We start from the raw sequence: 12,890 nt of genomic DNA, 5'->3' as shown, positions 1-12,890 counted from the left end.
GGGAGACTGATGCCTCCCATGGTCTTTATTTACTAAACTTGCATGTTCACACTCTGGGCAGCCAACCCTTGTAGTGGCAGCTTTGTCTTTCTGGGACCAGAATTGCTTTAACCAAAGAAGCACAAATAGTGCCTCTGTTTTGTTGTAGTCATGATATTGCAATTTTCCTTGGACCAGGAGTCATCCTTAACCCCTAATGTGCAGTGAGCAGCAGACTCACCTACATGAAGGCTGCAGGATGGGACTGCCTGGTTTGCAGTTGGAATGAAGGGACACCACAAACATTTACCTTTCTCAGCAAGCAAATAAATGCACACCATTCCCTGTCCAGTTTGCACTGTTCCAGGGATTTGGGATGGGTGCATAGCTCTCTCCCAATCTCTGCAATGTGTGACAAATATCTATTCTGAGATAACAGATAATGCCAAGAAGAAACATTTACAAAGGCACCATGCGTGCCTTTCCCTACTGGCATTGTGTTCCCTACTTGTTCCCTTTATCTGCATATGAACTGTTTCTACCTTGAAACTAAATGACAAATATTTTTAGCACAATTGCCATTGTTATATTTGTTATGCCCAATGTCAAGAACATATGAAATGTGATGATAAGGAACAAATTGCAGCATAACAATGATGCAAGGCAGGCACAGTTTCTTTGAGCCGTTTTCCATGTCGAGATTTTGCAGATAGAAATGATTTTACTTGGCTTCAAAAAGACAACATACAAACATGTAAAGGGCAGCCTGATTTGAGAGCACAGAAAACAGCTACAGCCCAATTCCACAAAGATTTCATGAACATGTGCAACATAATTGCAGTGAAGAAGACTAATAGCAAGTGGAAGCTTACTAAGATAAGCTACCTAGTGTACAATTTTGCTTGTAAGTTAATGATTTTATATGATGGCTTTGAAACTTCTTAGGTAAAAAAATAAATCTTGGGAGCAGGATTTAAACCAAAGAGCACTCATTTTCACTTATTCCTCTTTTACAGATTTACTAAACCCTTTCTGATCTATTAATAAGACTAGATTTTGGCTATTAAATATCACAGTCCCTGACATAAAGGAAGTGGCATTACCACTTGATTTAAATTACACAGAAAATATTGGAAAAATCCTCTTCTAGAATAGCTGACAGAATGAGCTTCAAATATTAAAGGAAAGAGAGATACCACAAAACCTTGTTTTGACTTGTTTACTGATGCCTATGTGGGCTGAATACTATATTCTGTACTAGCAGCACTTGTCGTGGACTGAGAAGACGTGGATTTGTATTGCCTTTTTCCCTCCCCACACATCTGATATTAGCCACTATATTAGGATGTGACAATGCTTAAATTGAGGGGGAACAAAAGGAAATGTAGATACCCTTGTTAGATAAATCTATTTAATAAATCTGAAGAGTGAGGAGAGAGGAATGGACCTGCTTGCATGATAAATGTCACCGTTTGAGTTCTGCTTTGTCACTGCGTATGACTCATGTAACTGTTTGAATAACATATAACTGTATATAACTGTGTGAATAATAACAGAACACCGAACTCAGCCCTTTTAACACCATGAGAAATCTCATTCGTTGATGGGACTGGGTGGTAACACCCTTTTCCAGGAGGGTTTTTTGGTGCTTCTGTGTGTTGCATGCTCTGAATAGCACCCTGTGAACTGTGAGCAGGTTGTCACCTGAGCCACCAAACTCTCGATCTCATTTTCAACTTAACAGGCTTGGGAGTTCAAAGTGACTTCAGGGAGTGTCTTGTAAATCTTGACAGAAGCTCATTCCTACCAACATTATGTCACATTAAAAAAATATTAGAAAAATAATGTGCGAAATGTATTCTGCTATGGGATGACACATCAGTTGTTATTAAATGTTTATTTTTTATTATTGTTTGTTATGCTGAATAAGATTTGTTTTTATTAATTATAGCATTCAGGGCTGTTGATATTCATTGCATTTGGCAGCCACAGCACAGCAACCTTACCCAGCTACAATGAATATTGCCATTAAGTTACAGAAATGCCACATGGACGTAATAAAACAATCTCTTCCTTCTTGTTGTATAAGGGAACATTACTTTTTCCTTCCTTTTCAGCTGAGAAACCCTTGTATCAGAGCTTTTCTAATACATTTCCTCAGACTTTTCCTTACATTTCCTTAGACTTCATTCCTTAATTTGACACTGACACGAATCTGTAATTCCATCTAATGGCCAGCACAGCCGTGCTGGTGGTCAGGCACCAAAAGCCAGAGTTTAGGCAGGAGTTTAGTCCTACAACTGAATCTTGGAGTCCTGCCTACACCATGGACCACACACCACAGCCTCTGGCTCTGAAATTCATGTCCAGCTCTTCAAAACACAGAAAAGATCAGGACAGTAATCAACCCCCATCCTTCCACTCCATATTTATAGGGAATTCACTTCTGATTTGAGCTCCCCGTGCCCACTCCCCCATGCAGCTGGGAGGGCATTTTAATGTGTGCGTTTCCACTACCCGTCAGGTTACTAAGACACCCTTTCTTTATGCTTTTCCACCTCATCACTACAGCTCATCATAAGCACAAAAGCTTATGCAGCTAGTTGTATTTAGAGACCCCCATAAGTCCTTGTACCTGTGTACGTTTTGTTCATTTCAGAAATGAAACCTAATTTGGAAAGTTTTCATATGAGGCAGCAGGAAGCTTTACTCTGATATTAAAACAGGAAACAGAAAAGTAAAACCTTTGATTTGAAAAGCAGCTGTTGCTACACACAGCTTAAACTTTGTGTTAATGTCAAGTCCATGTGTGTCACATCACAGTTTGTCTCACTGTCAATCAAAGTGGGCAGCTACTATGGTCCAGGCAGGGTGAAAAAGCCTGGAAGTGCTGCTACCTGCCTGTGTCTTCTCTGTGGATATTCAGAATGAACTCTGGGAGGCTGGTTCAAGTGGCTTATTTCCAAGGCAATTAAGTCTTTGTAAAGCAAATGTGTGTAAAAAATGCTCCTTCAGCCTGGTGGCACCTGACACTGCTGACTTCTTAATACGCATTAGCTCTCACTGGCTTGGGATTGGAAAGAATATCACTGAAAACACGGCAGAAAAATAGCTGGGTTTGTGTCTGTATGTGTTGGAATCGCTTCTGACTGCATGTTTCATACCTTCCTCGGGGCACGACTCACCGCACGCCCGTGCACACACTGCTGCAGATGTCCTTCAAAAGACATGCTCAAAGAAACTACTTGTTATTGATTTCTTCTCCATCGTATCACATGAGCCTTGTAAAATTGGCTTGGGGAAGTCTGTAATCATTTGAGAGGAAAAAATGATTCCTGAGCAAATGGGGAGGCAGTTTTCCTAAACGAGAGCCCCCTAAGGCACTGCCCGAAACTGGAGACTGCACTCACCCTTCAGGCTCTTTTTTTTGGTCATATCATTTGAGAAATGCAACTGTTGCATGGAAACCTTGAATAATCACTTGGTATCAATACCCAGGGACCTTGGCAGCTGCATTGAATTACTTCTTGGTCACAGTGCCTAGTGAAATTGCGGCTGGAAATGTGGCTGCAATCATGCCAGCTACTCGGATTGCAGGGGCTGAGATGCTGGGGTGTCAGCTGCCACAGCCTGCTCCTCCTGCGGGACTTAACCCTTCGGGCACTCCCTCCTCTCTGCTCCAGCCCGTGCCTGTGAAAGCACCTGCGCCACTTTATCAGGAATGCTGGCAGAGAATCATGGAATATCGTGAGCTGGAAGGAACCCACAAGGATCATCGAAGTCCAACTCCTGGCACTGCACAGGACGACCCCAAAATCCCACCATGTGCCTGAGAGCGTTGAACTCTTTGACTTGACTTGAACTTCTTGAACTCTGGCAGGCTTGGGGCCGTGACCACTGCTCTGGGGAGCCTGTTCCGGTGCCCAACCAGCCTCTGGGTGAAGAACCTTCTCCCAGTATCAAACCTAAACCTCTCCTGACACAGCTCCATGCTGTTCCCTTGGGCCCTATTGCTGGACAAGCCATCCCAGAACCACTATGACACTAGTTTGAGCAGCCTTTCCCACAGTGCTTCAGTAGTTGTTACATGTTACATGTTCTCAGTCTTCATACTGTAAATAAGACAGATGGGGAATTTCAGTGGATTAGGGAGGATCTTCAGTGCTGCTGCTTGGGTGAGGTGGTCTGTGGCACAAGGCATCCCCCTCGGACTAACAAAAATGCTGGCAGCTTCCAGGGTGTTTCTGTCTTGATGTTTTTCCTTTATAGTCACGAAGAAATAGAAAAAGAGTTATTTGAAGGGCTGCTCGTGGGCTGTTATGGCAGAATTGTCAAAGCATCTTAGAAAAGCTGTAAAAGTGTGAATTTGAACCTTGACTCCACTGTAGCAGTTAATGGGTGCTGATGTGTTTGATCCAGGGGAGGATTGATGCCAGTCATGTTTCCTTCCTACAAGCCCTTGATCGCACAAACAAGGCAGCTGTGTCAGCCAGATATGGACAAAATGTTCACTTTGCTGTTATTCTGAGGTACCAGAGAGCTTGGTGAATCTGCCTTCCACCTCTGCCATCCTCCACTTGCCCATCAAAGAGTGATGAGAATTTGTTGTGCAGCTGAGCAGGTTAATATTAGGGAATTACAAATGTGAAATGCAGATGATGGTGGTGTAGAAATGCTGAAAAGTCTGGTTAGGAGCTGCCTCCCCCCAACATCCAAGACTTCACAGGGATCAGAGAGAAAATGACATATTTCACACACCAGCTCTGATAAATTTTACAGATCGCCCTGGGCTGCTGGGAACCCATTTCAAAGCATAAAAGTCATTGAAATTTTTCCTTTCTTGTGTGGTGATGAGAACAATTTTTGAAATGGTGTGCTTTGCTGCCACTGGGCTTTTGTCAGCAATGAATTCACCAGGCTGCAAAAGAAGGGAAAGAGCAGAGTGTGGTTTCTTTGGCCATGGCCTGATGAGAGTGTGTCACTGCGGTGCTGATCAGTTTGGGTTTCTCTGCCTCTCTGATCCCTCTGGAGAGAAGAAGGACATGTCTGGGCTAGTGCCACCTCTCTTGGGTCTTCTACTGTGGTTCAGCTGGTTTCAGTCCCAGAGCAGCTGAGCTCTGTAACAGTGCTCTAGTTATTAGCCCAGGGTAATGGCAGTTGAAAAAAATTACTAATTTAAAATTAGAAGGTCAAAAGCCCTTGTGTTTTTGGGGTTTTTTTTCATCATCTCTCTGTAGATGGTTCAGTAACCTTTTTCTATGTGAGAAGTCTTTGGTAAGACACATGGGACTGTCACAGAGTCCAGTTCTTAACAGCAGACTTGGCTGCCTGAGGTGAGAGGCGGCAACCTCGGGTCACCAGCCGGTAGATCCTCTCACTGCATCCAACATTACAGGGCAGAGCCCAGTGCCCTTTCCTCCTCCCACCCAGGAAGATGATTTGTCCTAACCCATTGGTACCCACACACATTTTAAGCATCCACAGTGTCCTGTGGCTGGAAGCTTTACAGCTCACCCACCTCTTACGTGAAGACTTTCCAGCGGATCATTTTGAATGTGTCCCCAGGAAATCCTGCTGTGCTCAGTGCACAGCCAGCATCACTCAGGCAGCTGGCAGTGGGTTTTACTTCTGATTGTGACAGAGAAATAGAATGTGACAGACCATCTTGGGAAGGCTGCTGTCTGCCCTGGAGGAGGGGAGAGGGCTGGCTGATGAGCTCCTAGAGCACTGGGACAGGCACGCTTTGCCTTTTGGATGTGTCATGGAAAGGCTGTGTTTGATCAGACATCTGTGTAAAGGCACCAGGTGACATTATTAAAATGGAGAGGAGGTGGATGTAAATGAACTGAGTGGAATAATGCACCCCATGGTACTGTGGGATGTAAGACCATCTACAGCTTTCAGCAGCTGTGACAATTACAGGGTTTGGGCTGTGAAGAGACATGTCCCCAGCTAATACTTTTAGCCTCTATTGCTCATCTTGATCTGTCAGAGCAAGGAGGCTGCAGATATGAGAGAACAAGCTGTGGCAAGATACTGCTGCTTTGTTTCAAGCTTGCTAACTTTGTTTTTTTATTTCTCCTAAAGTAAACATGGGACTTCTCAAAGTAATTTTGATGTAATTGGCCAGAAACAAGTGATAACAAGGTCCAGTTGTCTAAGGTTAATCACCCCTAAAAATGCAGCTGGATCCATGCAACAACAATTCCCTTTTCTTGGTCCTCTCGTGATGGCAAGGGATGGAACTGCCTGCAATTGCCTTACTCTGTGTACACATATCCCTGTGTATCAATATCCATGCTAAGAATTCCTCAGAACCCATCCAGAAGCCCTTAATCAGGAGAAAACCTTCTTGACATTCAGACTGAACTCTTGAAGCAACATTTCATCCATCAAAAGCTGAGGGAGAGGTTACACTCCAGGCAATAAAAAATTCAAGACAGTGAGCAATTTTGGCTTTTTTTCTTTTTTTGCTAAGTTAAAGCTGTAGTGGGTTTTATGAATTACACTTTCAGGGTAGATGTGTGGTCCTGCAGCACTTGTGCAGGAATTCATCTGGTCAGGACTTCACACAATTTTTAGGAGATGCTGGCAGCTGCTGTGGCCATGCCAAGTGCCACTGCATAGTGGCACAGTGGGGATCACTGGTGATATACTGCCCATCAGGGATGGCTGCCTCATTCAATGGTGCCTTGTTAACCCACTTGCTAATTAAACTAATTGTCATCTAAGTTCTACGTGTTTTATTCACTTAGGCCCAAATTCAGCTAAGTTAATTTTTGATCTGATGGAAATAAAGGATTTTCTGGTGGTCTGCAGGAGGCTTTTTAGTCAGCCTGTAAAGAGTCATCAAAAAACCAAATCTGTTGTCAGGAGATTCAATCTCAATGCACTTCCACTGGTTCCATAATCAAAAGAGGTGGGAGACCACAGTAGAAGCAAGTGTCCAAATTTTAACATGTGTGTAGCCCTGCTGAAACCAGTGAAGCTGCTTGGATGCTTCAAGGTGGATCCCCTTTGTGTGCAGGCCACCTGCTATACCAACACAGATAAGAAATCATACAAATGAAGATTATAAGATCAGGCTCTGGCAGTTTTAAGTCTCTCTTTGAAATATAGGTTGTGATATTCCTGTGGTTTTACTCCTCTTAAAAATCTAAGGACAGTCAGTGTGTTTTCCTTCAGATGCATGTGGAGTCCCAGCCAACACGTAGTTGCTTCCTGCATGGCTTATTAAGATAAAAGTGCAGGTGGAAAAAATCCTGTTTAAGTCAAACTTATCATTTCAGCAGCAATACCTTTTGCTGTTTCACACCGTGTCTCCTTTGCAGTACAACTGAGCTGGAAAATCACAATGCCTACGGGAGGTTTTTAGAAGCGGGAGGCAGAACAAGAGATGCAGAAAACCTTAAGAACTGGCACAAAGGCCAGGTACTAACCTGCACGGCTGTATCCCAGCCTTTCCCATGCTGTTCCCAGCAGTTTCCAGAGCATATAACAAAACCAGCCCAACCCCAGCCTGCTTTCGGCCAGCTTGAGCTCCTGTTTTAATTCTGATGTCAGGTTGTCTGACCCTACGGTGCTGAGTGAGACCTCCCTGTGCAGTTTGTAAGGAATGTTTTATCTGCATTCTTTAAAGAATAAACTGATCTTTGTTGCCTTTTCCATCCAAACCCCATACTCCTAGGAATACAAATACTGCTAAAGCGTCTTCAGTCCACAGTTTTCCAGGTGAAATAAATTGGTTTCTTCTCCGGGTGTTTTCCTTTCACCTATAATAAAATGTGTTTTATTGTATCTGACTGAATTAGTTGATGCCTTGATTATGCACAGTGCACAGGTCACATAATCAATATATTTTACCATTTAAAACCAGTAGGATTTGTGATCAGTTCAGAGTCTGCCTCCTAATCTCAGTTATTCAGAGTACGTTTGTTTGTTTGTTCTGTTTCTCCCTGTGGCTGACGGGAATAACAATAATGTTGTGAATATAAGGTTTTAAACATTCCTAGCACTGGAGGACTAATCCTCCTTCCTTAGGGTATAGTCAGGCAATGCTCTCCTTGGGTAAAATGATAAAGCTTTCATGATTTCAGCTGCCATCTCCTTCTCACCCCACTGCAATAAGCAGTGATCAGTGCCTATTTAAAAGGAAAGTGAAGCTGGTTGCTGATGGTGAGAAGTCACACATTGCTTTGGAGGCAGAGGCAAAACCCTGACGTGCTTCAGAGGAAGAAGGAGCAGCCAGAGGTGACAGAAGGAACTGTCATGCAGACACTGGAGCCACCGGAGATTGCAAAGACACAACCTCGTCATGAGATGAGGCTCTCCCAAAGCTTCTTATCCTGTCGTGCTGAGCTTAGCAACAAGTCTGTCCCAGTCACAATGTGTGGTGTGTGACCTGCTCCTCGGGCCAGCCAGGAACGTGTGTGGCAGGGAGGGCTGGCATGATCCATGTCTTCTGGATCCTGCTTCTCCTTCGGGAGGGGACGATGGGAAGGACTCAGGCATGTAAAGGAGGTGGTTGTGTGATTGTGGATTTGCTCTACTGTTCACAATTAGACTGACTTGCTGTTCTGCAGATGCAGGGTACAGCGAGTGGTGTGTAAATGGTGCTCAGGTAGAAACTCTTCTTGGAAGCAGAGAGATGTTCTCCTACATCCCTCTGCTACTGGGATTCATTCCAAGCCTCCATATATATTTCAAAATACCCACAAATGTGCATATCCAAGAATTCCTTGTCTTATCCCCCCTTTCTGAGTCTTCCATGTGCACTCTCGCTGACAAATTTTAAGGGAAGAACCGCTGTATTTTAGGTTCATTCTAGTCTTCCTAACATTCAGGTTTAACATACCAGCACCTGCCTGCGGAGGAAGGTGATGGGCACTTGTGGAAAGAGGAGAGGAGCTCTCTAAGCCGTGTGTCCTGTACACACACCTTGCCTGACCAGCACAGCGCTCTTCCCCTGCACAGACCACCACCGCGTCCCACCAGAGGGAAAACGAGGGGCCGCCCTGCCCGGGGGAACAGGACCTGCTCCCTCCTCCCGGGGGAGGGCCGGGTGCCGGGACCGGAGCATCCCAGCGCGCCTGCGGGGGCCCGGGGGCGCATCCCGGCGGCGGCGGCAAGCCCCCCCCGCCAGCCCGCCCAGCCGTCCGACGGCAGCGCCGCCGGAGCGTTGCCCTTTAAGCTGTGCCCCACCTTGCCTCCACCCCGCTCCCCGGAGGCGGCTCCGGCAGACGGACACCTACCGAACGAACGATCCGACCGACCGACAGACAGATTCTCCGTGCCCGCCTCGCTGCCGGACCGGAGCAGCCCAGGTAGCCCCAGGGCGGGCGGGCGGGGCCGCGGCCACCGGGCTGCCCCTGCCCTGCCCCCGCCGCTCGGGGACCATGGATGCTGCACCGGCCGCTGGGCCCACTCATCTCTCCTCTGCACTTTTGCGCTGAGTGAGTGGAGGCGCTCGGGGTTCGGGGGGACGCGGCGGAGAACGGGGGTTCGGGCTCGCGGGATGGAGGCCAGGGAAACAAAAGCCCCCCGCCAGGGTCTCGGTGCTGCCACGGGGCAGGGCTCCGCTCCCTCCGCAACTTCGGCTCGGAGGAGGGATGTCGGGGTGCGCTCCGGGGACGCTTTGCTGCGCCGGGGTGATTTACTGGTGCTTAAAACTCATAAAAAAAAAAAAAAAGTATTTTTCAATTAATAAGTTTGTACTTATAAAATACAACTGAAAAAAAAAAAAAAAAAAAAAAAGAAAATCGCTCTGTGAGAGGAGTCCCGGCGGCTCGGTGGCGATGTTGCAAACCAAACCAAACTTCATACGTGCCAAAACCCACCGGTACCTTCAGCCTCTTGCATGTCCAGCTGCAAGAAAAGGTCCACCCGCGTCCCCCTCTGCACGCCTGCATCCCACCCTGCTGAGGTTTGTGCTGGTTTGGAAGGAATTCTTTCAAACTCCGCCGGGATGAAGTGCTTGGATAAAATGTACTTAATAATATACATATATTTATGTAGGAATAAACTTCTCAGTGTGCGGAGAGTGTGGACCCTGGGGGGCACGGCTCGGTCCCTGGTGGGCAGAGGGGTTCCTGCTCCTCCTGACATGTGCACAGATGATAAACAAAGGTCTGGTTGTTCCCTGAGTGTCTGCGCATCCAGCCTGGATCTGGAGGGTCCCCTTCTTGTCAATAGCTAATGGGCTGCAGGGCTCCTCCAGCCTTAAAAAGGAAATGACAGCAGCTAGGTATTTAATTTCATTTACTTCTCCCGAATTCGCTGTATTTTGGAGCATTAGCAGCGTGCAGGAAAGGGCAGACTTCCTGCGAAGTTCTGTTGAATAGTTTGCTGGTGCCAAGGGGGTGAGTCTGGTTAAAACTCTTTGTTTTGGAGTTGGGTACTGTGACGGCACAGTGTTTTCTGTGCAAGGACGGCACTGGGCTGAAGGTGGGAGAGGAAAACTGGGAGCCTGCTAGTTTTGAAATGATAACCATCAGCCTCAAACTGAAGGGGAAGAGGGTGGGAATGCACCCCGGTGAACTCTGAATGGCACAATCAGAAGATGCGGGTGGAAGATTTGACTCGTAGTTAAACAAAATGCAGAATGGAAGTGGTGGGGTTTTCTTGCACAAAGCGTCTTGCTTGGCATATTTATGAGCGAGCTGAATGGCTGGGGAGTGTGTTTAGTCTCCTGGATTATTTCTTTTGATTTTTCACCCGTGATCACAGAAGAAAGAAGCTGTACCCTGTATTACATTAGAAATTGGCATCTCAACACTCACTGTCTCTTAAACCCATCACTATGTCATCCTGCTTTAAGGCACATACTCAACACACTGGGGTAAAAGAAAATAAAAATAAAAAAGAGAAGAAGCCAGGAGCTGCTGGTGCTGTTCTGCTTTCTGACAAGCGTGGGAGTTTTCTTGTATCCAAGATACAGGGACAAAGAACCCCCAGCATTTTATTTTCCTTAAGACCCTCCTCCTTGAAGAAAAGAATCAGCTTGGCTCATTCTTAAGCAAGTTTGGATGCCTCGGCCCTAGCAATTTCCCATGGCACTTGCTGGGTGAATTGGTAGAGCTGGAAAAATGTGAACTATGGTGAGGGAATTTCTGGAGCTGTGCTCCGGTGGGGGCGAGGTCAGGAGATCCTGGCCAGTTCCCAGCAAGTGCTTGGGTGAGGGTGAGATTCAGCATGGTGCTTTTTAATTTCCTTTATTATTTTATTAAGCAAAGTTTGTCTGTAAATCATCACATCACTCCCACATCCATACAGCCGAGTGACGTGCAGGACTCGCTGCTGCTCAGGGTGGGCTCTGCTGAGACAAAACACTGAAGTGATCAGGCCAAGATCATCAATAAATTATAATGACGTGAACTTCCTTTGTTCCTCTCATGTCTCTGCTCGGCTTCATTTGATACTTTGAACCCTTCACAGTCTTCCCTGTTTGTTGCCAAGCTCCGTGTCTCCCACTACTGAAGTTCCAGGGGTGAAATCCTGTCTCTTCTGTGGATGTTTTGCCTCTGACTTAAATGGGGAGAGGATTTCAGTGCTGGGATCTCCCACTTCAGTTCTACAGCACACCCCTGAGTTCCATTGCATGTTCTCATGTCTGTTCCTCAGAGCTTCAGTGGGGCTTTTTATAATTGCTGAACGGAAATCTGAAACAACCCCTCCAAAAACTCAAATTAGAGATTTGAGTTGCAGTTCTTCATAGAAATTGCTTTATTATTAGGTGCAGGCAGTTGAGTGAGTGTGTGGGGTAGTGTTTGCACACTGCAGTCTAAATGTTTTCCTGAGGGGAAAGAAAAAAGGCAGAAAACAAACATATTCATCACTACAGTGTGTGTTCCCAAAGAAAAAGTTTGTGATCCAGCCGGAGAGCAGAACAACAACGTGTGAATTCAAGGAGCTGCTACACAATGCGAATACCAACGACATCCTCAGCCCCCCACGGGCTGAGCCTCGTGGCGCAGAGAGGAGGAGAGCGTATGCATCTGTCTGAAGAAAATCAGGGCTGACTCCCCAGCGGTTTGCTAATCAAGGGGGGAGGGAAGGCTGTAGTTTGAATAAATAATTTGCCGTGTTCCAATTTTAGGTTATTGTTTCCATCGAGCGTCCACGTTAGGCTCGTGCTCTGACGATCGGTCCTGTGGGGAAGCTGCAAGAAGGTTCTGGCTCTCCCTCCCTCTGGTCCTGGTGTGCAATGCTGTCCCTAATCCTTCCCTTTTTCCCAGTCCACTCCTACCTCCAGCAGAATTTTGGGTGAAAGTTGACCCAGTTCAGGGCCACCCTGCAAACAGGCTTGTCCTCAGCCTTGGATGACGTGGAGTCAGCAAGGTGATGGGGTGTTTTCCCAGAGTTTGTGAATCCCAAGGGAGTTGTCACCTCTGCATTCTTGCTTTGCCTGAACACCTCTGCCATCCAGGTGCTGGTGTTACCTACAGCAGATCACCAGCCCTTTCTCATCCCTCCCAGGCTTTGGGCAGATGTATATTGAGAGCAAAGCTTAAATGAGCCCTAGGCCTCCCCAGGAAATAATCATGACTCTATCAGGGAGCCTCTGTAGTGAGTTAAGAAATATCCCTTACAGAAACTAAGGTTGAAAAAGGTTTGCCAAGGACAGGGTTTCCGAACTTGAGTGGTATGACAGACTGTTGCACCCAGCAGGACTGTGGACTGGGTGGCTCATGGTGAGAAACCACAAACCAGGGCTGGGTCTCAGGCAGGGAGGTATTAAATAATCATTGATTTGCTTCTTTTCTCTCTGCCAGCGTGAGATTGCACCCAAACCGTGTATTTTCTGGAGCAGTAAGTGATTGTGCACCGGAGGCACTATGTGAATTTATTTCCACTGAGCATGGAAAAACTCCCTCCCTCCCCGTGCCCTGTCCCAATAAATCAAACAACTGTAG

Source organism: Manacus vitellinus, unplaced genomic scaffold (genome assembly GCF_001715985.3).
Source record: "Manacus vitellinus isolate BGI_N305 unplaced genomic scaffold, ASM171598v3 scaffold_26_pilon, whole genome shotgun sequence".
NCBI lineage: Eukaryota > Metazoa > Chordata > Aves > Passeriformes > Pipridae > Manacus > Manacus vitellinus.
The sequence above is the reverse complement of the archived record's forward strand: the minus strand, read 5'-3'. Positions refer to the sequence as shown.